Below are 25,414 nucleotides of genomic sequence, written 5' to 3'. Positions count from 1 at the left end.
TTTTCCGTCTCACTATTAACTTGAGAGACGTTCACTTAACTGTCTAAAGCTATCTCTAAATCCTGCCACGTCCCGCGCTTGTCCTGCGGGAAGCCCTTGATTTCAACAAGATTATCCTCTGATTGGATACTACTAAGACGGCTGTCATCCCCATTTACAACGTTATTGTCCAGTTCACTCCCCTGTTTGCTTTGAAAGTGGTCATTCTCTTTAGATACTTCGGGTGCCTTCTCGGTTCTTTCTATATTTTGTATATTAAAGGTCTTAGGATAACAGTAGTCTCATATAAAGCAGAATTATAAAATACTATAAATACTGGTGCAAAAACAGATAACTCGGACATGTTTATGAACAAGTACATGCACTGTATAACATTCTTAGTTAAAAAAAATATTGTCATCCTCTTTTACATCTATATTTCTGTCTCAAAGACTCAACTTAAATTGTGTCTTACATGTATTAGTTTATGCATCTCATAAACTTAATTGCCATAAATATTCTATTACCATTTAATAATATAGTCTACATGAAATCCATAAATAGTGATAAACTAAGCAAAACAGTAAAGCATTAAAATATCTACATGCAGCAACTAAGCAAAGTATAATAAGCAATATAAGCAAATTATTAACAAAATTATAAAATAACACAATACAAATCTGCTTACCTCAAGTGCTAATTTGAAGGTCACAAGACTAATATATGTTTATGGCTACATCAAATAATAACCTGAACATAAATATGAATTTATAACTAGTGTGTCCCATGTCTACAATATGACTTCATAATATGAACACATACCAAAACTAAGAAAGCCTGTTTCCTTAGATACTAAAACATAATAAAGGTTTAAAATGAATATTTAACTCTTTAATTACTTCTCACTTCTACACACAAGAAAACTCTTTCTATTTAATATCATTTCACTCCAATGCTCCATTATAATCTATTATTTAGGATTATTTAATATTTTAATCTTTATCAATCTTTAATGATTTGAAGCATGTTATGGTTAATTAATTGTATTTATCATTCATAAAGGTCAGATTCATACTACAGATTTCTCTATTCAATCAATCAATCAATCTAACCAAATCTTGCATACTCTGTTAAAAACTCTACGACTTTTAAAATAATTTAAGAAAAAGTATATACAAGTGACCTGTATAGTAGTAATTCAGATTCCCAAAGATTCAGCAATAAATATAACAAGTCAAAGGTTCTATAAAGAGAGCATATATTGTCTTATTGATCTTTCTATTTGTTATTCTCGTGGGATTTTGTCTGATGCTTGGTCCGTTTCTGTGTGTGTTAGTTACATTGTAGTGTTGTGTCGTTGTTCTCCTCTTATATTTATGCGTTTCCGTCAGTTTTAGTTTGTTACCCCGATTTTGTTTTTTGTCCATGGATTTATGAGTTTGAACAGCGGTATACTACTGTTGCCTTTATCTACTTTGATCTCTTTTGGAAGGTGGCCATTAGCCTGTATTTTACTTTTAATGTCTTTTTATATAATCGCTATCCACATTATAATGCCCTAGGGGAAAATTCATTCTTTTTAGTACTTCTATAATATAGTTGTGTTCTACTCTGTTAAATGCCTTTTCCTAAACAACGGATACAGGATAGCCATTCCAATCATTTATATTCATTAGTTCCGTTATTGTATCAATTCCATGTATGATTTCTGTATTATTTTTTATTCGGCCTTGTCTCTGTCTGATTTAAATCAATTAACAGTTTCATTACCTTTGTCATTTGTTTTTTATAAAGGTTTCGTCATTATTTTGTAATACAAGCATAACATACTTATTGGTCGCCATTGTTTGAGATCCCTAAAATTTCCTTTATTTTTGTTATAATCCTATCTTTCATTGTCTCTGTCATTTCCCCCGTTAAATATATATTATTTATAACTTCTGTCAGAATATTCTATAATATTCCTAAATTTCACAGAAAAGGCTTTCCCTAAACCATCTATGCCATGAGTTTGGTTATTTTGAAAGTTTATTGTATTTTATAGCATTCTTCATTTGTCATAAGTGGGCTTAGATGTACACAATCGGCCTCCTCCAATTTGTTCAGTTTGACACCATCAATTTAGAAAATTCATATTTAATTTCTCATTTCCCCATGATTTCCCAAAATGTCTTATTAGTTCTACATATTTCTCCTGTTGTAATATTGACTCATTTAATTTCCAGAATCCTGATCCCCATTTATAATTGAAAACCTTTATGGTCGGATCTTGCAAAGGGTATATACGTTGTTTCCTTTATTTTATTGCATATATGTTTGGTAATATAAATCATGTCTATTCTTGATGCATAGCTATTATCAATATGTATCCATGAGTATACTCTCTGATTTTCATTTCTATATCTAAATGTATCTTTTGTGTTCAGTTTTGCGATTATACTATTAAATGCATCCATTGTCTCTCTACCTGTTCTTATTCTTCCTATTGTTTATCTCGTTTTCTGCTGTTATAAGATTACAATCTCCTCCAAAAATTAGTACATCTGTTTTTGCATTTATTCGTTTAGTGCATTCATCTATCTATTTATAGAAATCTGTGTGTGGTCTTGTAAAATTAGCTTGACCATATATATTTAAAATATAATATTTGTTTTTTATTTTAAATCTTAATTGTACTAAACCTTTTAGTGACACAGGAACTTGATGTTCTAGTATTTCATTTGTGTATTTTGATATGAGGATGCATACACCTCTTGCCCTATTTTTCTCCATCTTAGGTATATATATTTTAGATTTGTCGTTGCTTCTATATCTATTTGGATTGGTCGTTGTAATACCCCCTGTTTCTTGCAAACATACATTACTTTCTTCCTGGTAGCTGTTGTTGACGTCTTTATATTTAGTCTTTAAATTTTTCCTTATAACTTGTGATATAATTTTAAGTGTGCTCATGTGAGTTAGTAAGAGAGAGTAATTTGGTGCACCTGTACTATTAGACCTTTCAGGAAAAGGTATCTTTGGCATGGTTTTTCTTTTGAATACAACATAGGGTGGAAGCTTTTCCCCCGTCTGCTGTGCATGCTAACATGACGGTAAACCGATTTTGTTTCATTGCCAGTTGATCTAATATTTGCGGTTGATGTATCCTTATGGTCAATAGTTGTATCAGCCGGTAAATCAAACGTGAGAGGAGTTTGGTCTGCATTGCCTATCTGAGACAAAAGATAATGATTTTGCTTCCGTACTTTTATTATATATTTCTGAAATTCTAGAAGTTTATCTTCGTAGTCAGCTGGAAGTTTTTGAGATATATGGGTACGACGACGAATTGATAAATCATGACGACGTAAAAACCCATAACACCAGTCTATGGAGCATCTGAAGATCTAGCTTGTTATCAACCAGTGATTTTGACAAATGAATTGCTTTAAGACGCAACTCTGTTGCAGATAATCCTTGCTGTGTATGATCTGTTATCCAGGGCATTAGGGCCTTTTCAAGATCAGGAAAGTGAGGGGCACTACCCCTGTTTGATTTGTTTTTATTTTGGCATTATCTGTTACCGTTTTTTAAGTTTTCTCCAATTACGGACATTTTTCTCGACCAGCGGCACGGTTGCCGTGGGCTTTAGCATAGGCGACAACGTTGAGTTTTTTCTTTAACGGTGAAGGACTCACGTATTTTATCCATCGTCTGGTAATGACATTTCGAAGGTATGATAGTGATGATGATGTGTGTTTTACCGCTTCTGAGCTGATGGGCGACGTATGTGGTTGTGTGCACAGTAGGTCTGGGTCGTTGATGTCAAACTCTACATCGAAGTCGATCCTACTGCGCTTGCCCCTGTCTGTTGTGGAGGTGTAGTACATCAGGCGACGACAGGCCTTGTTGGGGTTGTAAGGACTGGTGACAACATCCCTGTTTATTACAACTCTAATTTGTTACTCTTTGTACTTTGTTGGTGTTAATACTTGACCGACTATGGTGTCTCTAGCTTCGGTCTGAGTGTTGTTGGTATGGTCTACGCTGGTGGTTTGTTGTTCTGTAGCGGGTTCAACGGCTGTTTTTTGTAGCCATTCACTGGGCGTAACGGTTAGCGTTGCGTCTCCTGAAAGATGGTGGCTTGTTCTTACTTCTTTTCAGGGCCGGCTCAGGTTTCCTAGATGAAGAATCTGGTTCTTTGACCTTGATCCCAGTAAGCTGAACCGAGACTTAAGTCAGAACTGGGTGAATTTTTGAACCGGCTCTTTTCCATCCAACTTCATTATTACCAATAGGGCTTTCAGTTCATTAGGTAGTTCCATACTGTCTGTTAACGATGTTTACGATTCCAAGTTTACACCCAATGTACAATAACCTTGACAAATATCTAGCCTTGTTAATAGTCTGCTCGACTACCTTCTCTACTGCTTGATTGTCTATTATTATCCTTTGTGTCCCAATGAATTTTTTAGAAAACTTTTGGTAACGCTTCGAATACCAGATGGTTAGTTGACCTGGTCGTATAAACTCGTCATTGAGTTGGTAAGTCATTGTTATATCATAAATAGCCTATAGCTAAATTTCATTTGTCACACTAGGCGGGGTATCCATCATATGTCAGATTTATAAAGAAACAATCAATTGAATAACACAAAGAAGATGTACTATGATTGCTATTGACATAACTCTCGACAAGAGACCAAATGACACAGAATTTAACAACTGGAGATCACCATACGGTCCTCCACAATAAGCAAAATCTATACATCATAGTCAGCTATAATCAATTGAAAAAGGATCTTTTTACAGTATTATACTTTCAATAATGTTTACATCCCCCTCAAAGTTTGCATAGACATGCACAACACAAAATAATTACATGAACAAATTTTATTGAAATAATTATAAAGATATGTAAATGATATACTAAGCAAGTGTTTTAACAAATAACAGCATCCACGAAATATACTTTGAAGCGGCTACTTGACCGTCACATGTAGCCACCTCAGTCAATTCACGTGCGTAATTCGTATGTGTACGCAAATAGTTTTTCATTACTTTTAAAGCATAATTCACACGTTTTCAAGTCTGGGTGATATGGTGGTTTATATAATAAGTCTATTTGACGTTGTCCCAAATTAAATCAAATGGTATTTTCGGAAGCTACAATTGTCAATAATAACAGTGTCCCCGGGACGTAAGCAATGCTTTCCAAATCTTTATAATTCCTGTGAAGCATCAGAAGAAAAGTCAACGAGATTAAATCCATTTGAAGGTCAATCTAAAACATTGAAATAATCAACTCCAAATGGCCAATGAAGGAGGTTTACCGTGTGGGTATCATTGGAAGCATATTTTTGTACCTCTATGGCCTTTAAGTTTTCCCATACTGTTGCATGCCCATAAAGTCTATTTCCAGTTGTTATTTTGACAGATGATTCGTCAAAGAAATTTTTAGAATAAGGATTAATTGCAGAGACAGTATTTACATATTCGTCAAATCGTCGTTGGTTCTTAGCACTTAAAGCTTCCTTAGCACATACTTTTAATTTTAATAAAATAATAACAGAATAAGATGTTGGAGGTCTTCTAGAAAGGCGATCACACTCCGACCGGTAATGTCCAACAACACCACACTTGAGGTACAAAGGTGGTCTGCCTGGGATGGTTATTAAGCATTGTCGTCTATTGATGGATGCTCGATAGGGAATATCATACTGTGTTCCCTCTCTGACATCCATCTCAATGTGTCGCACTCCCGTTCCGTATCCAGCCTTTAAGGTGGTGTGGCTCCTCATAGCAACTGGTTACTTTCCCGAAATTTTCCAAAAAGGAGATAACATCAGGAGATGGAGTCCTGGATAGGGGAAGCCAGTGAACCCTCACGTGCAAACGCCTTCGATTACAAGGCGAAAATACCAGGGTATATTCATCTGTAGTCAACCCTCTCCTATTTACACAAGCCTCTGCTTCTTCGGGCGTCTCCAGAGTGGCATACCACGAAAGTCCCGTCTCAGTTCTCCATAGGGAACGAAGATGGGTCTTGTTCCCGATGAGTTCCACTAGTCTGGAAATGACCGTCTCCCTCGTCACACGGTCCTTTCTAGGTCCAGAAATGGAAACTATCACTGATCTCTGCAAAATGGCCAACTCCATCTTCAAAATCCCCTCTAAGCACGAACTAGAAATAAGTCTATAATAGTCAGCGTTTTTTTACATGTGAGTTTTTTCTAGGTACTCATTAATTGTTCCTCTCCACGGATATCTTTAGTAAAAGGCGAAAGATATAATTTTTTTTATCTTTAAGGCGAAAGATATATTCGTGGTTTGAAGAGACCCCAGAGTAACTCGACCTGCACAAACATTGAATATACAGAATAATGTAAATGTTTTCTGAGAGAAGGTGTTTGCACAAACTAGAAATAATAAGTCTATAATAGTCAGCGTTTTTTACATGTAAAGCTTCACGTAATCTATTTGCCTCAGCTTTAAGTTTCTTTTGTTTCAGTTTTTTCTGTTTCTTTTTCTGTTTCTTTTTAATGTCACTTGACTGTGGTGTATCTGGACTGAAAGATATACCACAATCAGATAGAAAGTTAACTTCATCCATTGACTCCTCCACAGCACTATCTTCAGTGGATTCCCGCCCCCTCCCGCGCTTGTCTTCTTCATCCTGCCCCCCCCTCCTGCGCTTGTCTTGCAGGGGGCCCATATTCTCTTCATCATCATGCCCTCTCCCCCGCTTGTCATGCTGGGGGCCATTTACTACTTCATCCTCTTTAGAAATCGGATCCGGATCTTGAACACTCTCACCTTGACTATGAGAGTGTTCTTGATCCTCGGTACCATTCTCTTGACTGACGTCAGGGGTAACATTAATATCTCCAACATTTCCACGCTGCCCACTTTTATCGTGTGGGGGACCTGCTGGACCACTGGTTTCTGGAACAGGGACATCACCCGCTGCAATTTATGAATTTGATAGATTTTTCATATTTTTGTTGTGTAACAACGTGATCATATTACAACCGAATGGAGCCACGGCAATGCACATACACACAGTATAAGAACGAATATACAACGTATGCGTAATGAAACCATGTATTTCACTTTGTCAAAACACGCTAAGCTATAGAAAACAATTTATTGGATGGAAAAACATGCTCTTAAACTAATCGCTACTTTGCCGTGAATAAACTCAAACTGAAACGATACAGAGAAGAGTAGCGTCATGGCGCACGCAAAGAAATCTCCGTAAATCACTCTCTTTATATTGGGCATGACAAACTTCTGCAACTGCTTCTTTCTAATTTCTTTACTTCCCCTCTAAGCACGAACTAGAAATAAGTCTATAATAGTCAGTGTTTTTGATATTTTTTTACATGTGGTCTTTTTTCTAGGTAATGCTACATTTGATGGAGAGAGATAAAAAAAAAATTAATAGCGAGGAAAAGGGGGGACCAAGCTGCATATTTAATGTTGTTTATGTTACCCACGTAAAGTGGGTGTAGAGAAATTGTCTATAGACTCATTAATTGTTCCTCTCCACGGATAACTTTAGTAAAAAGTAAAAACACAAAAATACTGAACTCCCAGGAAAATTCAAAAAGGAAAATCAAAAATCAAAAGGCAAAATCAAAAGTCCAAACACATCAAACGAATGGATAACAACTGTCATATTCCTGACTTGGTACAGGCATTTTCTAATGTAGAAAATGGTGGATTGAACCTGGTTTTATAGCTAGCTAAACCTCTCACTTGTATGACAGTCGCATCAAATTCCATTACATTGTCAACGATGCATGAACAAAACAAACATACTCAAAGAGTAAAAATGTCAAAAATAGGGGTACAACAGTCAATATTGTGTTATCATCTTAATATCACTACATAAACAACAAATGTAACAAAGTAGCACAAAAAGGCATACATCAAAAGGCGAAAGATATATTCGTGGTTTGAAGAGAAACCAGAGTAACTCGACTTGCACAAACATTGAATATACAGAATAATGTAAATGTTTTCTGTGAGAAGGTGTTTGCGAAAATGAACTTTTTGCAAACATCCTTAAATTCTACCCAATAAGTATCTACACATGGCACATTTATGCCGTAGAACCATGTTGGCAATTTATGAATTTGATAGATTTTTCATATTTTTGTTGTGTAACAACATGATCATATTACAACCGAATGGAGCCACGGCAATGCACATACACACAGTATAAGAACGAATGTACAACGTATGCGTAATGAAACCATGTATTTCACTTTGTTAAAACACGCTAAGCTATAGAAAACAATTTATTGGATGGAAAAACATGCTCTTAAACTAATCGCTACTTTGCCGTGAATAAACTCAAACTGAAACGATACAGAGAAGAGTAGCGTCATGGCGCATGGCGCACGCAAAGAAATCTCCGTAAATCACTCTCTTTATATTGGGCATGACAAACTTCTGCAACTGCTTCTTTCTAATTTCTTTACTTCCCCTCTAAGCACGAACTAGAAATAAGTCTATAATAGTCAGTGTTTTTGATATTTTTTTACATGTGGTCTTTTTTCTAGGTAATGCTATATTTGATGGAGAGAGATAAAAAAAAAATTAATAGCGAGGAAAACGGGGGACCAAGCTGCATATTTAATGTTGTTTATGTTACCCACGTAAAGTGGGTGTAGAGAAATTGTCTATAGACTCATTAATTGTTCCTCTCCACGGATATCTTTAGTAAAAGGCGAAAGATATATTCGTGGTTTGAAGAGAAACCAGAGTAACTCAACTTGCACAAACATTGAATATACAGAATAATGTAAATGTTTTCTGAGAGAAGGTGTTTGCGAAAATGAACTTTTTGCAAACATCCTTAAATTCTACCCAATAAGTATCTACACATGGCACATTTATGCCGTAGAACCATGTTGGCAATTTATGAATTTGATAGATTTTTCATATTTTTGTTGTGTAACAACGTGATCATATTACAACCGAATGGAGCCACGGCAATGCACATATACACAGTATAAGAACGAATATACAACGTATGCGTAATGAAACCATGTATTTCACTTTGTCAAAACACGCTAAGCTATAGAAAACAATTTATTGGATGGAAAAACATGCTCTTAAACTAATCGCTACTTTGCCGTGAATAAACTCAAACTGAAACGATACAGAGAAGAGTAGCGTCATGGCGCATGGCGCACGCAAAGAAATCTCCGTAAATCACTCTCTTTATATTGGGCATGACAAACTTCTGCAACTGCTTCTTTCTAATTTCTTTACTTCCCCTCTAAGCACGAACTAGAAATAAGTCTATAATAGTCAGTGTTTTTGATATTTTTTTTTACATGTGGTCTTTTTTCTAGGTAATGCTACATTTGATGGAGAGAGATAAAAAAAAAAATTAACTGCGAGGAAAAGGGGGGACCAAGCTGCTTATTTAATGTTGTTTATGTTACCCACGTAAAGTGGGTGTAGAGAAATTGTCTATAGACTCATTAATAGGATTTAAAATCTAAATTTTAAATCAGTTATCGGTAGTGCTCATACCACTGTCCGTCGTTATACTACTTCGTCAAGTAATAGTATTTGGTTTCTAGTTGGATTATCGATATTTGCAAGTGATTGATTTACCCATAAGGCCCAAGACCACAATTAATGACACCGCTAAACACTTTAAATAGATGTTAACTTATACATAGAGACATTAAAAAGTGTTAGTTTTGGTATCTTTTGGTTTTTAGAAGCTCAAATTTGATAGTTTTAATTGTTCCAATTCAACGCCACAATTCAGCACCCAAAATTCAGATATAAAAAATGCCACATTTTTTTTATTTGGTATCATATGGCTTTGAAACTTTGTAACCTGTTTTATAATATACTAAGCTTGAATCATGCCAAGTTTTATTAGAATTGGTCAAGTTTTAGGCCCCTAATAGGCCCAAGACCACAATTAATGACACCGCTTTTCGTTGTCCACGAATATAGTTCCTTTTAATTAGAGTGTATTTTTCCTTAATTTTTTTTCTTTCCTTTCCTCACTCATTCCTTAAATCTTTTTGGGTGGAAATGAAAGAAGAGAGGTCAAATAAATTTTTGGAGGTTGTATTTTAACTGATTTTGATATGGAATGAGTGATTAGGTCAAGTGCAAAAAGGTGATATTTACAGTTTTCGGAACATCTCTTGACTTGTCAATAGGGGTATGGATGTGTATTGGCTAAATTTGTAAAAGTGATTGCTTCAATCTTTCTGAATTTTGGATATATATTTGGACTAGGACAATACATTACACACACAAAAAATTGGACAAAAGTGCATGGTGCAATTTTTTTAATGATGCAAAAGGTTATAAAGAACTGATAGAGGAATTAATTGTGGTCTGTGGCCTAAGAGGTGCATTTCAGCAAATTTAGAATTTTTACTTTGGCATCTTTTCTGAATGATCTATTGGTATTGATTTGTCAAACTATATGAGAAGAAATGATTTTCACTTTCATTTGATAGAAATTTTGTGAAAAAGTCACTTTTCAGGTTAAATGCCTAAAATGTAGCTTTTTCACTTTTTTCACTATTTTTTCAAAAACAGCATGCTTAATTTCTCTCTGACAGTTTTTTTCTGATATCTATTTGTGTTTGTGGTATTTATTTCAGTTGTTTAACTTATTTGTGAACTCTGAACACAAAAAAAAGTAGATAAAAACATAAAAAGAGTGCAAAATGTGCTGTTTTAATAGTCTAAGTCTAACGGTCAGTATACGCAGCAGGTGGAATGTGAAGTTCTATGCACTTAAAAGTTGTATTCCAAAACAGATTGCACTGAACCTACATCAAAAACACTTATTACTGGTTGCTTAACCATTTCTGTTTTACAGACTACCTTTACTTTCTTCTGTTGGATAGCTAGTGGTTTAAATATTGGCCTTTTGAGGCTGACATTTCATTCAGTTTTTAAACAGTAAAGTTATTAAACTTTGCATCAGACCATACTGTCTGTATATATAGTTGAAAGTGACAGTCTTGTTACATCCAGGCTCCATGTTTTATCATATCTGAGCACAGATTTTAGCAAAAAGAAGTATATCTCCATCTCCCATATCATTTATATGCTTTTAAATATGCAAATGTGGGGAACGGCCTAAACTGGCAATCTGTTTTTTTAAGCATAACATTGCTAAAGACCATTTTATCCACATGCGTTATGCTATTTGAAACTTATATTTCCATCAAAAGTACATTTATAACCTGTTAAAGTTTGTTTGATAACTTAACAACTTCAGAAAATTGTGGTAAGTGAAAAATATTACATTTGATATAAGGCCTCACCCTAATTGAAAACCTCTATTTTTTGGCACAGGCTCATATAAAATTAACTTCTGGCCATTTTGCATAAGTCTGATACATGAAATATGCTTTCTGTTGCTTTAAATAGATGTTAACTTATACATAGAGACATTAAAAAGTGTTAGTTTTGGTATCTTTTGGTTTTTAGAAGCTCAAATTTGATAGTTTTAATTGTTCCAATTCAACGCCACAATTCAGCACCCAAAATTCAGATATAAAAAATGCCACATTTTTTTTATTTGGTATCATATGGCTTTGAAACTTTGTAACCTGTTTTATAATATACTAAGCTTGAATCATGCCAAGTTTTATTAGAATTGGTCAAGTTTTAGGCCCCTAATAGGCCCAAGACCACAATTAATGACACCGCTTTTCGTTGTCCACGAATATAGTTCCTTTTAATTAGAGTGTATTTTTCCTTAATTTTTTTTCTTTCCTTTCCTCACTCATTCCTTAAATCTTTTTGGGTGGAAATGAAAGAAGAGAGGTCAAATAAATTTTTGGAGGTTGTATTTTAACTGATTTTGATATGGAATGAGTGATTAGGTCAAGTGCAAAAAGGTGATATTTACAGTTTTCGGAACATCTCTTGACTTGTCAATAGGGGTATGGATGTGTATTGGCTAAATTTGTAAAAGTGATTGCTTCAATCTTTCTGAATTTTGGATATATATTTGGACTAGGACAATACATTACACACACAAAAAATTGGACAAAAGTGCATGGTGCAATTTTTTTAATGATGCAAAAGGTTATAAAGAACTGATAGAGGAATTAATTGTGGTCTGTGGCCTAAGAGGTGCATTTCAGCAAATTTAGAATTTTTACTTTGGCATCTTTTCTGAATGATCTATTGGTATTGATTTGTCAAACTATATGAGAAGAAATGATTTTCACTTTCATTTGATAGAAATTTTGTGAAAAAGTCACTTTTCAGGTTAAATGCCTAAAATGTAGCTTTTTCACTTTTTTCACTATTTTTTCAAAAACAGCATGCTTAATTTCTCTCTGACAGTTTTTTTCTGATATCTATTTGTGTTTGTGGTATTTATTTCAGTTGTTTAACTTATTTGTGAACTCTGAACACAAAAAAAAGTAGATAAAAACATAAAAAGAGTGCAAAATGTGCTGTTTTAATAGTCTAAGTCTAACGGTCAGTATACGCAGCAGGTGGAATGTGAAGTTCTATGCACTTAAAAGTTGTATTCCAAAACAGATTGCACTGAACCTACATCAAAAACACTTATTACTGGTTGCTTAACCATTTCTGTTTTACAGACTACCTTTACTTTCTTCTGTTGGATAGCTAGTGGTTTAAATATTGGCCTTTTGAGGCTGACATTTCATTCAGTTTTTAAACAGTAAAGTTATTAAACTTTGCATCAGACCATACTGTCTGTATATATAGTTGAAAGTGACAGTCTTGTTACATCCAGGCTCCATGTTTTATCATATCTGAGCACAGATTTTAGCAAAAAGAAGTATATCTCCATCTCCCATATCATTTATATGCTTTTAAATATGCAAATGTGGGGAACGGCCTAAACTGGCAATCTGTTTTTTTAAGCATAACATTGCTAAAGACCATTTTATCCACATGCGTTATGCTATTTGAAACTTATATTTCCATCAAAAGTACATTTATAACCTGTTAAAGTTTGTTTGATAACTTAACAACTTCAGAAAATTGTGGTAAGTGAAAAATATTACATTTGATATAAGGCCTCACCCTAATTGAAAACCTCTATTTTTTGGCACAGGCTCATATAAAATTAACTTCTGGCCATTTTGCATAAGTCTGATACATGAAATATGCTTTCTGTTGCTTTAAATAGATGTTAACTTATACATAGAGACATTAAAAAGTGTTAGTTTTGGTATCTTTTGGTTTTTAGAAGCTCAAATTTGATAGTTTTAATTGTTCCAATTCAACGCCACAATTCAGCACCCAAAATTCAGATATAAAAAATGCCACATTTTTTTTATTTGGTATCATATGGCTTTGAAACTTTGTAACCTGTTTTATAATATACTAAGCTTGAATCATGCCAAGTTTTATTAGAATTGGTCAAGTTTTAGGCCCCTAATAGGCCCAAGACCACAATTAATGACACCGCTTTTCGTTGTCCACGAATATAGTTCCTTTTAATTAGAGTGTATTTTTCCTTAATTTTTTTTCTTTCCTTTCCTCACTCATTCCTTAAATCTTTTTGGGTGGAAATGAAAGAAGAGAGGTCAAATAAATTTTTGGAGGTTGTATTTTAACTGATTTTGATATGGAATGAGTGATTAGGTCAAGTGCAAAAAGGTGATATTTACAGTTTTCGGAACATCTCTTGACTTGTCAATAGGGGTATGGATGTGTATTGGCTAAATTTGTAAAAGTGATTGCTTCAATCTTTCTGAATTTTGGATATATATTTGGACTAGGACAATACATTACACACACAAAAAATTGGACAAAAGTGCATGGTGCAATTTTTTTAATGATGCAAAAGGTTATAAAGAACTGATAGAGGAATTAATTGTGGTCTGTGGCCTAAGAGGTGCATTTCAGCAAATTTAGAATTTTTACTTTGGCATCTTTTCTGAATGATCTATTGGTATTGATTTGTCAAACTATATGAGAAGAAATGATTTTCACTTTCATTTGATAGAAATTTTGTGAAAAAGTCACTTTTCAGGTTAAATGCCTAAAATGTAGCTTTTTCACTTTTTTCACTATTTTTTCAAAAACAGCATGCTTAATTTCTCTCTGACAGTTTTTTTCTGATATCTATTTGTGTTTGTGGTATTTATTTCAGTTGTTTAACTTATTTGTGAACTCTGAACACAAAAAAAAGTAGATAAAAACATAAAAAGAGTGCAAAATGTGCTGTTTTAATAGTCTAAGTCTAACGGTCAGTATACGCAGCAGGTGGAATGTGAAGTTCTATGCACTTAAAAGTTGTATTCCAAAACAGATTGCACTGAACCTACATCAAAAACACTTATTACTGGTTGCTTAACCATTTCTGTTTTACAGACTACCTTTACTTTCTTCTGTTGGATAGCTAGTGGTTTAAATATTGGCCTTTTGAGGCTGACATTTCATTCAGTTTTTAAACAGTAAAGTTATTAAACTTTGCATCAGACCATACTGTCTGTATATATAGTTGAAAGTGACAGTCTTGTTACATCCAGGCTCCATGTTTTATCATATCTGAGCACAGATTTTAGCAAAAAGAAGTATATCTCCATCTCCCATATCATTTATATGCTTTTAAATATGCAAATGTGGGGAACGGCCTAAACTGGCAATCTGTTTTTTTAAGCATAACATTGCTAAAGACCATTTTATCCACATGCGTTATGCTATTTGAAACTTATATTTCCATCAAAAGTACATTTATAACCTGTTAAAGTTTGTTTGATAACTTAACAACTTCAGAAAATTGTGGTAAGTGAAAAATATTACATTTGATATAAGGCCTCACCCTAATTGAAAACCTCTATTTTTTGGCACAGGCTCATATAAAATTAACTTCTGGCCATTTTGCATAAGTCTGATACATGAAATATGCTTTCTGTTGCTTTAAATAGATGTTAACTTATACATAGAGACATTAAAAAGTGTTAGTTTTGGTATCTTTTGGTTTTTAGAAGCTCAAATTTGATAGTTTTAATTGTTCCAATTCAACGCCACAATTCAGCACCCAAAATTCAGATATAAAAAATGCCACATTTTTTTTATTTGGTATCATATGGCTTTGAAACTTTGTAACCTGTTTTATAATATACTAAGCTTGAATCATGCCAAGTTTTATTAGAATTGGTCAAGTTTTAGGCCCCTAATAGGCCCAAGACCACAATTAATGACACCGCTTTTCGTTGTCCACGAATATAGTTCCTTTTAATTAGAGTGTATTTTTCCTTAATTTTTTTTCTTTCCTTTCCTCACTCATTCCTTAAATCTTTTTGGGTGGAAATGAAAGAAGAGAGGTCAAATAAATTTTTGGAGGTTGTATTTTAACTGATTTTGATATGGAATGAGTGATTAGGTCAAGTGCAAAAAGGTGATATTTACAGTTTTCGGAACATCTCTTGACTTGTCAATAGGGGTATGGATGTGTATTGGCTAAATTTGTAAAAGTGATTGCTTCAATCTTTCTGAATTTTGGATATATATTTGGACTAGGACAATACATTACACACACAAAAAATTGGACAAAAGTGCATGGTGCAATTTTTTTAATGATGCAAAAGGTTATAAAGAACTGATAGAGGAATTAATTGTGGTCTGTGGCCTAAGAGGTGCATTTCAGCAAATTTAGAATTTTTACTTTGGCATCTTTTCTGAATGATCTATTGGTATTGATTTGTCAAACTATATGAGAAGAAATGATTTTCACTTTCATTTGATAGAAATTTTGTGAAAAAGTCACTTTTCAGGTTAAATGCCTAAAATGTAGCTTTTTCACTTTTTTCACTATTTTTTCAAAAACAGCATGCTTAATTTCTCTCTGACAGTTTTTTTCTGATATCTATTTGTGTTTGTGGTATTTATTTCAGTTGTTTAACTTATTTGTGAACTCTGAACACAAAAAAAAGTAGATAAAAACATAAAAAGAGTGCAAAATGTGCTGTTTTAATAGTCTAAGTCTAACGGTCAGTATACGCAGCAGGTGGAATGTGAAGTTCTATGCACTTAAAAGTTGTATTCCAAAACAGATTGCACTGAACCTACATCAAAAACACTTATTACTGGTTGCTTAACCATTTCTGTTTTACAGACTACCTTTACTTTCTTCTGTTGGATAGCTAGTGGTTTAAATATTGGCCTTTTGAGGCTGACATTTCATTCAGTTTTTAAACAGTAAAGTTATTAAACTTTGCATCAGACCATACTGTCTGTATATATAGTTGAAAGTGACAGTCTTGTTACATCCAGGCTCCATGTTTTATCATATCTGAGCACAGATTTTAGCAAAAAGAAGTATATCTCCATCTCCCATATCATTTATATGCTTTTAAATATGCAAATGTGGGGAACGGCCTAAACTGGCAATCTGTTTTTTTAAGCATAACATTGCTAAAGACCATTTTATCCACATGCGTTATGCTATTTGAAACTTATATTTCCATCAAAAGTACATTTATAACCTGTTAAAGTTTGTTTGATAACTTAACAACTTCAGAAAATTGTGGTAAGTGAAAAATATTACATTTGATATAAGGCCTCACCCTAATTGAAAACCTCTATTTTTTGGCACAGGCTCATATAAAATTAACTTCTGGCCATTTTGCATAAGTCTGATACATGAAATATGCTTTCTGTTGCTTTAAATAGATGTTAACTTATACATAGAGACATTAAAAAGTGTTAGTTTTGGTATCTTTTGGTTTTTAGAAGCTCAAATTTGATAGTTTTAATTGTTCCAATTCAACGCCACAATTCAGCACCCAAAATTCAGATATAAAAAATGCCACATTTTTTTTATTTGGTATCATATGGCTTTGAAACTTTGTAACCTGTTTTATAATATACTAAGCTTGAATCATGCCAAGTTTTATTAGAATTGGTCAAGTTTTAGGCCCCTAATAGGCCCAAGACCACAATTAATGACACCGCTTTTCGTTGTCCACGAATATAGTTCCTTTTAATTAGAGTGTATTTTTCCTTAATTTTTTTTCTTTCCTTTCCTCACTCATTCCTTAAATCTTTTTGGGTGGAAATGAAAGAAGAGAGGTCAAATAAATTTTTGGAGGTTGTATTTTAACTGATTTTGATATGGAATGAGTGATTAGGTCAAGTGCAAAAAGGTGATATTTACAGTTTTCGGAACATCTCTTGACTTGTCAATAGGGGTATGGATGTGTATTGGCTAAATTTGTAAAAGTGATTGCTTCAATCTTTCTGAATTTTGGATATATATTTGGACTAGGACAATACATTACACACACAAAAAATTGGACAAAAGTGCATGGTGCAATTTTTTTAATGATGCAAAAGGTTATAAAGAACTGATAGAGGAATTAATTGTGGTCTGTGGCCTAAGAGGTGCATTTCAGCAAATTTAGAATTTTTACTTTGGCATCTTTTCTGAATGATCTATTGGTATTGATTTGTCAAACTATATGAGAAGAAATGATTTTCACTTTCATTTGATAGAAATTTTGTGAAAAAGTCACTTTTCAGGTTAAATGCCTAAAATGTAGCTTTTTCACTTTTTTCACTATTTTTTCAAAAACAGCATGCTTAATTTCTCTCTGACAGTTTTTTTCTGATATCTATTTGTGTTTGTGGTATTTATTTCAGTTGTTTAACTTATTTGTGAACTCTGAACACAAAAAAAAGTAGATAAAAACATAAAAAGAGTGCAAAATGTGCTGTTTTAATAGTCTAAGTCTAACGGTCAGTATACGCAGCAGGTGGAATGTGAAGTTCTATGCACTTAAAAGTTGTATTCCAAAACAGATTGCACTGAACCTACATCAAAAACACTTATTACTGGTTGCTTAACCATTTCTGTTTTACAGACTACCTTTACTTTCTTCTGTTGGATAGCTAGTGGTTTAAATATTGGCCTTTTGAGGCTGACATTTCATTCAGTTTTTAAACAGTAAAGTTATTAAACTTTGCATCAGACCATACTGTCTGTATATATAGTTGAAAGTGACAGTCTTGTTACATCCAGGCTCCATGTTTTATCATATCTGAGCACAGATTTTAGCAAAAAGAAGTATATCTCCATCTCCCATATCATTTATATGCTTTTAAATATGCAAATGTGGGGAACGGCCTAAACTGGCAATCTGTTTTTTTAAGCATAACATTGCTAAAGACCATTTTATCCACATGCGTTATGCTATTTGAAACTTATATTTCCATCAAAAGTACATTTATAACCTGTTAAAGTTTGTTTGATAACTTAACAACTTCAGAAAATTGTGGTAAGTGAAAAATATTACATTTGATATAAGGCCTCACCCTAATTGAAAACCTCTATTTTTTGGCACAGGCTCATATAAAATTAACTTCTGGCCATTTTGCATAAGTCTGATACATGAAATATGCTTTCTGTTGCTTTAAATAGATGTTAACTTATACATAGAGACATTAAAAAGTGTTAGTTTTGGCATCTTTTGGTTTTTAGAAGCTCAAATTTGATAGTTTTAATTGTTCCAATTCAACGCCACAATTCAGCACCCAAAATTCAGATATAAAAAATGCCACATTTTTTTTATTTGGTATCATATGGCTTTGAAACTTTGTAACCTGTTTTATAATATACTAAGCTTGAATCATGCCAAGTTTTATTAGAATTGGTCAAGTTTTAGGCCCCTAATAGGCCCAAGACCACAATTAATGACACCGCTTTTCGTTGTCCACGAATATAGTTCCTTTTAATTAGAGTGTATTTTTCCTTAATTTTTTTTCTTTCCTTTCCTCACTCATTCCTTAAATCTTTTTGGGTGGAAATGAAAGAAGAGAGGTCAAATAAATTTTTGGAGGTTGTATTTTAACTGATTTTGATATGGAATGAGTGATTAGGTCAAGTGCAAAAAGGTGATATTTACAGTTTTCGGAACATCTCTTGACTTGTCAATAGGGGTATGGATGTGTATTGGCTAAATTTGTAAAAGTGATTGCTTCAATCTTTCTGAATTTTGGATATATATTTGGACTAGGACAATACATTACACACACAAAAAATTGGACAAAAGTGCATGGTGCAATTTTTTTAATGATGCAAAAGGTTATAAAGAACTGATAGAGGAATTAATTGTGGTCTGTGGCCTAAGAGGTGCATTTCAGCAAATTTAGAATTTTTACTTTGGCATCTTTTCTGAATGATCTATTGGTATTGATTTGTCAAACTATATGAGAAGAAATGATTTTCACTTTCATTTGATAGAAATTTTGTGAAAAAGTCACTTTTCAGGTTAAATGCCTAAAATGTAGCTTTTTCACTTTTTTCACTATTTTTTCAAAAACAGCATGCTTAATTTCTCTCTGACAGTTTTTTTCTGATATCTATTTGTGTTTGTGGTATTTATTTCAGTTGTTTAACTTATTTGTGAACTCTGAACACAAAAAAAAGTAGATAAAAACATAAAAAGAGTGCAAAATGTGCTGTTTTAATAGTCTAAGTCTAACGGTCAGTATACGCAGCAGGTGGAATGTGAAGTTCTATGCACTTAAAAGTTGTATTCCAAAACAGATTGCACTGAACCTACATCAAAAACACTTATTACTGGTTGCTTAACCATTTCTGTTTTACAGACTACCTTTACTTTCTTCTGTTGGATAGCTAGTGGTTTAAATATTGGCCTTTTGAGGCTGACATTTCATTCAGTTTTTAAACAGTAAAGTTATTAAACTTTGCATCAGACCATACTGTCTGTATATATAGTTGAAAGTGACAGTCTTGTTACATCCAGGCTCCATGTTTTATCATATCTGAGCACAGATTTTAGCAAAAAGAAGTATATCTCCATCTCCCATATCATTTATATGCTTTTAAATATGCAAATGTGGGGAACGGCCTAAACTGGCAATCTGTTTTTTTAAGCATAACATTGCTAAAGACCATTTTATCCACATGCGTTATGCTATTTGAAACTTATATTTCCATCAAAAGTACATTTATAACCTGTTAAAGTTTGTTTGATAACTTAACAACTTCAGAAAATTGTGGTAAGTGAAAAATATTACATTTGATATAAGGCCTCACCCTAATTGAAAACCTCTATTTTTTGGCACAGGCTCATATAAAATTAACTTCTGGCCATTTTGCATAAGTCTGATACATGAAATATGCTTTCTGTTGCTTTAAATAGATGTTAACTTATACATAGAGACATTAAAAAGTGTTAGTTTTGGTATCTTTTGGTTTTTAGAAGCTCAAATTTGATAGTTTTAATTGTTCCAATTCAACGCCACAATTCAGCACCCAAAATTCAGATATAAAAAATGCCACATTTTTTTTATTTGGTATCATATGGCTTTGAAACTTTGTAACCTGTTTTATAATATACTAAGCTTGAATCATGCCAAGTTTTATTAGAATTGGTCAAGTTTTAGGCCCCTAATAGGCCCAAGACCACAATTAATGACACCGCTTTTCGTTGTCCACGAATATAGTTCCTTTTAATTAGAGTGTATTTTTCCTTAATTTTTTTTCTTTCCTTTCCTCACTCATTCCTTAAATCTTTTTGGGTGGAAATGAAAGAAGAGAGGTCAAATAAATTTTTGGAGGTTGTATTTTAACTGATTTTGATATGGAATGAGTGATTAGGTCAAGTGCAAAAAGGTGATATTTACAGTTTTCGGAACATCTCTTGACTTGTCAATAGGGGTATGGATGTGTATTGGCTAAATTTGTAAAAGTGATTGCTTCAATCTTTCTGAATTTTGGATATATATTTGGACTAGGACAATACATTACACACACAAAAAATTGGACAAAAGTGCATGGTGCAATTTTTTTAATGATGCAAAAGGTTATAAAGAACTGATAGAGGAATTAATTGTGGTCTGTGGCCTAAGAGGTGCATTTCAGCAAATTTAGAATTTTTACTTTGGCATCTTTTCTGAATGATCTATTGGTATTGATTTGTCAAACTATATGAGAAGAAATGATTTTCACTTTCATTTGATAGAAATTTTGTGAAAAAGTCACTTTTCAGGTTAAATGCCTAAAATGTAGCTTTTTCACTTTTTTCACTATTTTTTCAAAAACAGCATGCTTAATTTCTCTCTGACAGTTTTTTTCTGATATCTATTTGTGTTTGTGGTATTTATTTCAGTTGTTTAACTTATTTGTGAACTCTGAACACAAAAAAAAGTAGATAAAAACATAAAAAGAGTGCAAAATGTGCTGTTTTAATAGTCTAAGTCTAACGGTCAGTATACGCAGCAGGTGGAATGTGAAGTTCTATGCACTTAAAAGTTGTATTCCAAAACAGATTGCACTGAACCTACATCAAAAACACTTATTACTGGTTGCTTAACCATTTCTGTTTTACAGACTACCTTTACTTTCTTCTGTTGGATAGCTAGTGGTTTAAATATTGGCCTTTTGAGGCTGACATTTCATTCAGTTTTTAAACAGTAAAGTTATTAAACTTTGCATCAGACCATACTGTCTGTATATATAGTTGAAAGTGACAGTCTTGTTACATCCAGGCTCCATGTTTTATCATATCTGAGCACAGATTTTAGCAAAAAGAAGTATATCTCCATCTCCCATATCATTTATATGCTTTTAAATATGCAAATGTGGGGAACGGCCTAAACTGGCAATCTGTTTTTTTAAGCATAACATTGCTAAAGACCATTTTATCCACATGCGTTATGCTATTTGAAACTTATATTTCCATCAAAAGTACATTTATAACCTGTTAAAGTTTGTTTGATAACTTAACAACTTCAGAAAATTGTGGTAAGTGAAAAATATTACATTTGATATAAGGCCTCACCCTAATTGAAAACCTCTATTTTTTGGCACAGGCTCATATAAAATTAACTTCTGGCCATTTTGCATAAGTCTGATACATGAAATATGCTTTCTGTTGCTTTAAATAGATGTTAACTTATACATAGAGACATTAAAAAGTGTTAGTTTTGGTATCTTTTGGTTTTTAGAAGCTCAAATTTGATAGTTTTAATTGTTCCAATTCAACGCCACAATTCAGCACCCAAAATTCAGATATAAAAAATGCCACATTTTTTTTATTTGGTATCATATGGCTTTGAAACTTTGTAACCTGTTTTATAATATACTAAGCTTGAATCATGCCAAGTTTTATTAGAATTGGTCAAGTTTTAGGCCCCTAATAGGCCCAAGACCACAATTAATGACACCGCTTTTCGTTGTCCACGAATATAGTTCCTTTTAATTAGAGTGTATTTTTCCTTAATTTTTTTTCTTTCCTTTCCTCACTCATTCCTTAAATCTTTTTGGGTGGAAATGAAAGAAGAGAGGTCAAATAAATTTTTGGAGGTTGTATTTTAACTGATTTTGATATGGAATGAGTGATTAGGTCAAGTGCAAAAAGGTGATATTTACAGTTTTCGGAACATCTCTTGACTTGTCAATAGGGGTATGGATGTGTATTGGCTAAATTTGTAAAAGTGATTGCTTCAATCTTTCTGAATTTTGGATATATATTTGGACTAGGACAATACATTACACACACAAAAAATTGGACAAAAGTGCATGGTGCAATTTTTTTAATGATGCAAAAGGTTATAAAGAACTGATAGAGGAATTAATTGTGGTCTGTGGCCTAAGAGGTGCATTTCAGCAAATTTAGAATTTTTACTTTGGCATCTTTTCTGAATGATCTATTGGTATTGATTTGTCAAACTATATGAGAAGAAATGATTTTCACTTTCATTTGATAGAAATTTTGTGAAAAAGTCACTTTTCAGGTTAAATGCCTAAAATGTAGCTTTTTCACTTTTTTCACTATTTTTTCAAAAACAGCATGCTTAATTTCTCTCTGACAGTTTTTTTCTGATATCTATTTGTGTTTGTGGTATTTATTTCAGTTGTTTAACTTATTTGTGAACTCTGAACACAAAAAAAAGTAGATAAAAACATAAAAAGAGTGCAAAATGTGCTGTTTTAATAGTCTAAGTCTAACGGTCAGTATACGCAGCAGGTGGAATGTGAAGTTCTATGCACTTAAAAGTTGTATTCCAAAACAGATTGCACTGAACCTACATCAAAAACACTTATTACTGGTTGCTTAACCATTTCTGTTTTACAGACTACCTTTACTTTCTTCTGTTGGATAGCTAGTGGTTTAAATATTGGCCTTTTGAGGCTGACATTTCATTCAGTTTTTAAACAGTAAAGTTATTAAACTTTGCATCAGACCATACTGTCTGTATATATAGTTGAAAGTGACAGTCTTGTTACATCCAGGCTCCATGTTTTATCATATCTGAGCACAGATTTTAGCAAAAAGAAGTATATCTCCATCTCCCATATCATTTATATGCTTTTAAATATGCAAATGTGGGGAACGGCCTAAACTGGCAATCTGTTTTTTTAAGCATAACATTGCTAAAGACCATTTTATCCACATGCGTTATGCTATTTGAAACTTATATTTCCATCAAAAGTACATTTATAACCTGTTAAAGTTTGTTTGATAACTTAACAACTTCAGAAAATTGTGGTAAGTGAAAAATATTACATTTGATATAAGGCCTCACCCTAATTGAAAACCTCTATTTTTTGGCACAGGCTCATATAAAATTAACTTCTGGCCATTTTGCATAAGTCTGATACATGAAATATGCTTTCTGTTGCTTTAAATAGATGTTAACTTATACATAGAGACATTAAAAAGTGTTAGTTTTGGTATCTTTTGGTTTTTAGAAGCTCAAATTTGATAGTTTTAATTGTTCCAATTCAACGCCACAATTCAGCACCCAAAATTCAGATATAAAAAATGCCACATTTTTTTTATTTGGTATCATATGGCTTTGAAACTTTGTAACCTGTTTTATAATATACTAAGCTTGAATCATGCCAAGTTTTATTAGAATTGGTCAAGTTTTAGGCCCCTAATAGGCCCAAGACCACAATTAATGACACCGCTTTTCGTTGTCCACGAATATAGTTCCTTTTAATTAGAGTGTATTTTTCCTTAATTTTTTTTCTTTCCTTTCCTCACTCATTCCTTAAATCTTTTTGGGTGGAAATGAAAGAAGAGAGGTCAAATAAATTTTTGGAGGTTGTATTTTAACTGATTTTGATATGGAATGAGTGATTAGGTCAAGTGCAAAAAGGTGATATTTACAGTTTTCGGAACATCTCTTGACTTGTCAATAGGGGTATGGATGTGTATTGGCTAAATTTGTAAAAGTGATTGCTTCAATCTTTCTGAATTTTGGATATATATTTGGACTAGGACAATACATTACACACACAAAAAATTGGACAAAAGTGCATGGTGCAATTTTTTTAATGATGCAAAAGGTTATAAAGAACTGATAGAGGAATTAATTGTGGTCTGTGGCCTAAGAGGTGCATTTCAGCAAATTTAGAATTTTTACTTTGGCATCTTTTCTGAATGATCTATTGGTATTGATTTGTCAAACTATATGAGAAGAAATGATTTTCACTTTCATTTGATAGAAATTTTGTGAAAAAGTCACTTTTCAGGTTAAATGCCTAAAATGTAGCTTTTTCACTTTTTTCACTATTTTTTCAAAAACAGCATGCTTAATTTCTCTCTGACAGTTTTTTTCTGATATCTATTTGTGTTTGTGGTATTTATTTCAGTTGTTTAACTTATTTGTGAACTCTGAACACAAAAAAAAGTAGATAAAAACATAAAAAGAGTGCAAAATGTGCTGTTTTAATAGTCTAAGTCTAACGGTCAGTATACGCAGCAGGTGGAATGTGAAGTTCTATGCACTTAAAAGTTGTATTCCAAAACAGATTGCACTGAACCTACATCAAAAACACTTATTACTGGTTGCTTAACCATTTCTGTTTTACAGACTACCTTTACTTTCTTCTGTTGGATAGCTAGTGGTTTAAATATTGGCCTTTTGAGGCTGACATTTCATTCAGTTTTTAAACAGTAAAGTTATTAAACTTTGCATCAGACCATACTGTCTGTATATATAGTTGAAAGTGACAGTCTTGTTACATCCAGGCTCCATGTTTTATCATATCTGAGCACAGATTTTAGCAAAAGAAGTATATCTCCATCTCCCATATCATTTATATGCTTTTAAATATGCAAATGTGGGGAACGGCCTAAACTGGCAATCTGTTTTTTTAAAGCATAACATTGCTAAAGACCATTTTATCCACATGCGTTATGCTATTTGAAACTTATATTTCCATCAAAAGTACATTTATAACCTGTTAAAGTTTGTTTGATAACTTAACAACTTCAGAAAATTGTGGTAAGTGAAAAATATTACATTTGATATAAGGCCTCACCCTAATTGAAAACCTCTATTTTTTGGCACAGGCTCATATAAAATTAACTTCTGGCCATTTTGCATAAGTCTGATACATGAAATATGCTTTCTGTTGCTTTAAATAGATGTTAACTTATACATAGAGACATTAAAAAGTGTTAGTTTTGGTATC

General features: G+C 32.9%; 2 non-coding genes across 2 annotated transcripts; both read right to left on the bottom strand.

Annotated features, from left to right (window-relative positions):
* Positions 1-6,186: 6,186 nt before the first annotated feature.
* Positions 6,187-6,308, bottom strand: LOC139525669 (U5 spliceosomal RNA). The gene has a single exon (XR_011664999.1). It is a non-coding gene; the product is annotated as a U5 spliceosomal RNA (small nuclear RNA).
* Positions 6,309-8,617: 2,309 nt separating this feature from the next.
* On the bottom strand, positions 8,618-8,735 carry LOC139525666 (U5 spliceosomal RNA). Its single transcript, XR_011664996.1, has one exon. It is a non-coding gene; the product is annotated as a U5 spliceosomal RNA (small nuclear RNA).
* Positions 8,736-25,414: the final 16,679 nt, after the last annotated feature.

This window comes from Mytilus edulis, chromosome 5, assembly GCF_963676685.1.
Source record: "Mytilus edulis chromosome 5, xbMytEdul2.2, whole genome shotgun sequence".
In the NCBI taxonomy this organism is placed as follows: domain Eukaryota; kingdom Metazoa; phylum Mollusca; class Bivalvia; order Mytilida; family Mytilidae; genus Mytilus; species Mytilus edulis.
Note: the sequence above shows the minus strand (reverse complement) of the source record. Positions and strands in the feature narration are given on the sequence as shown.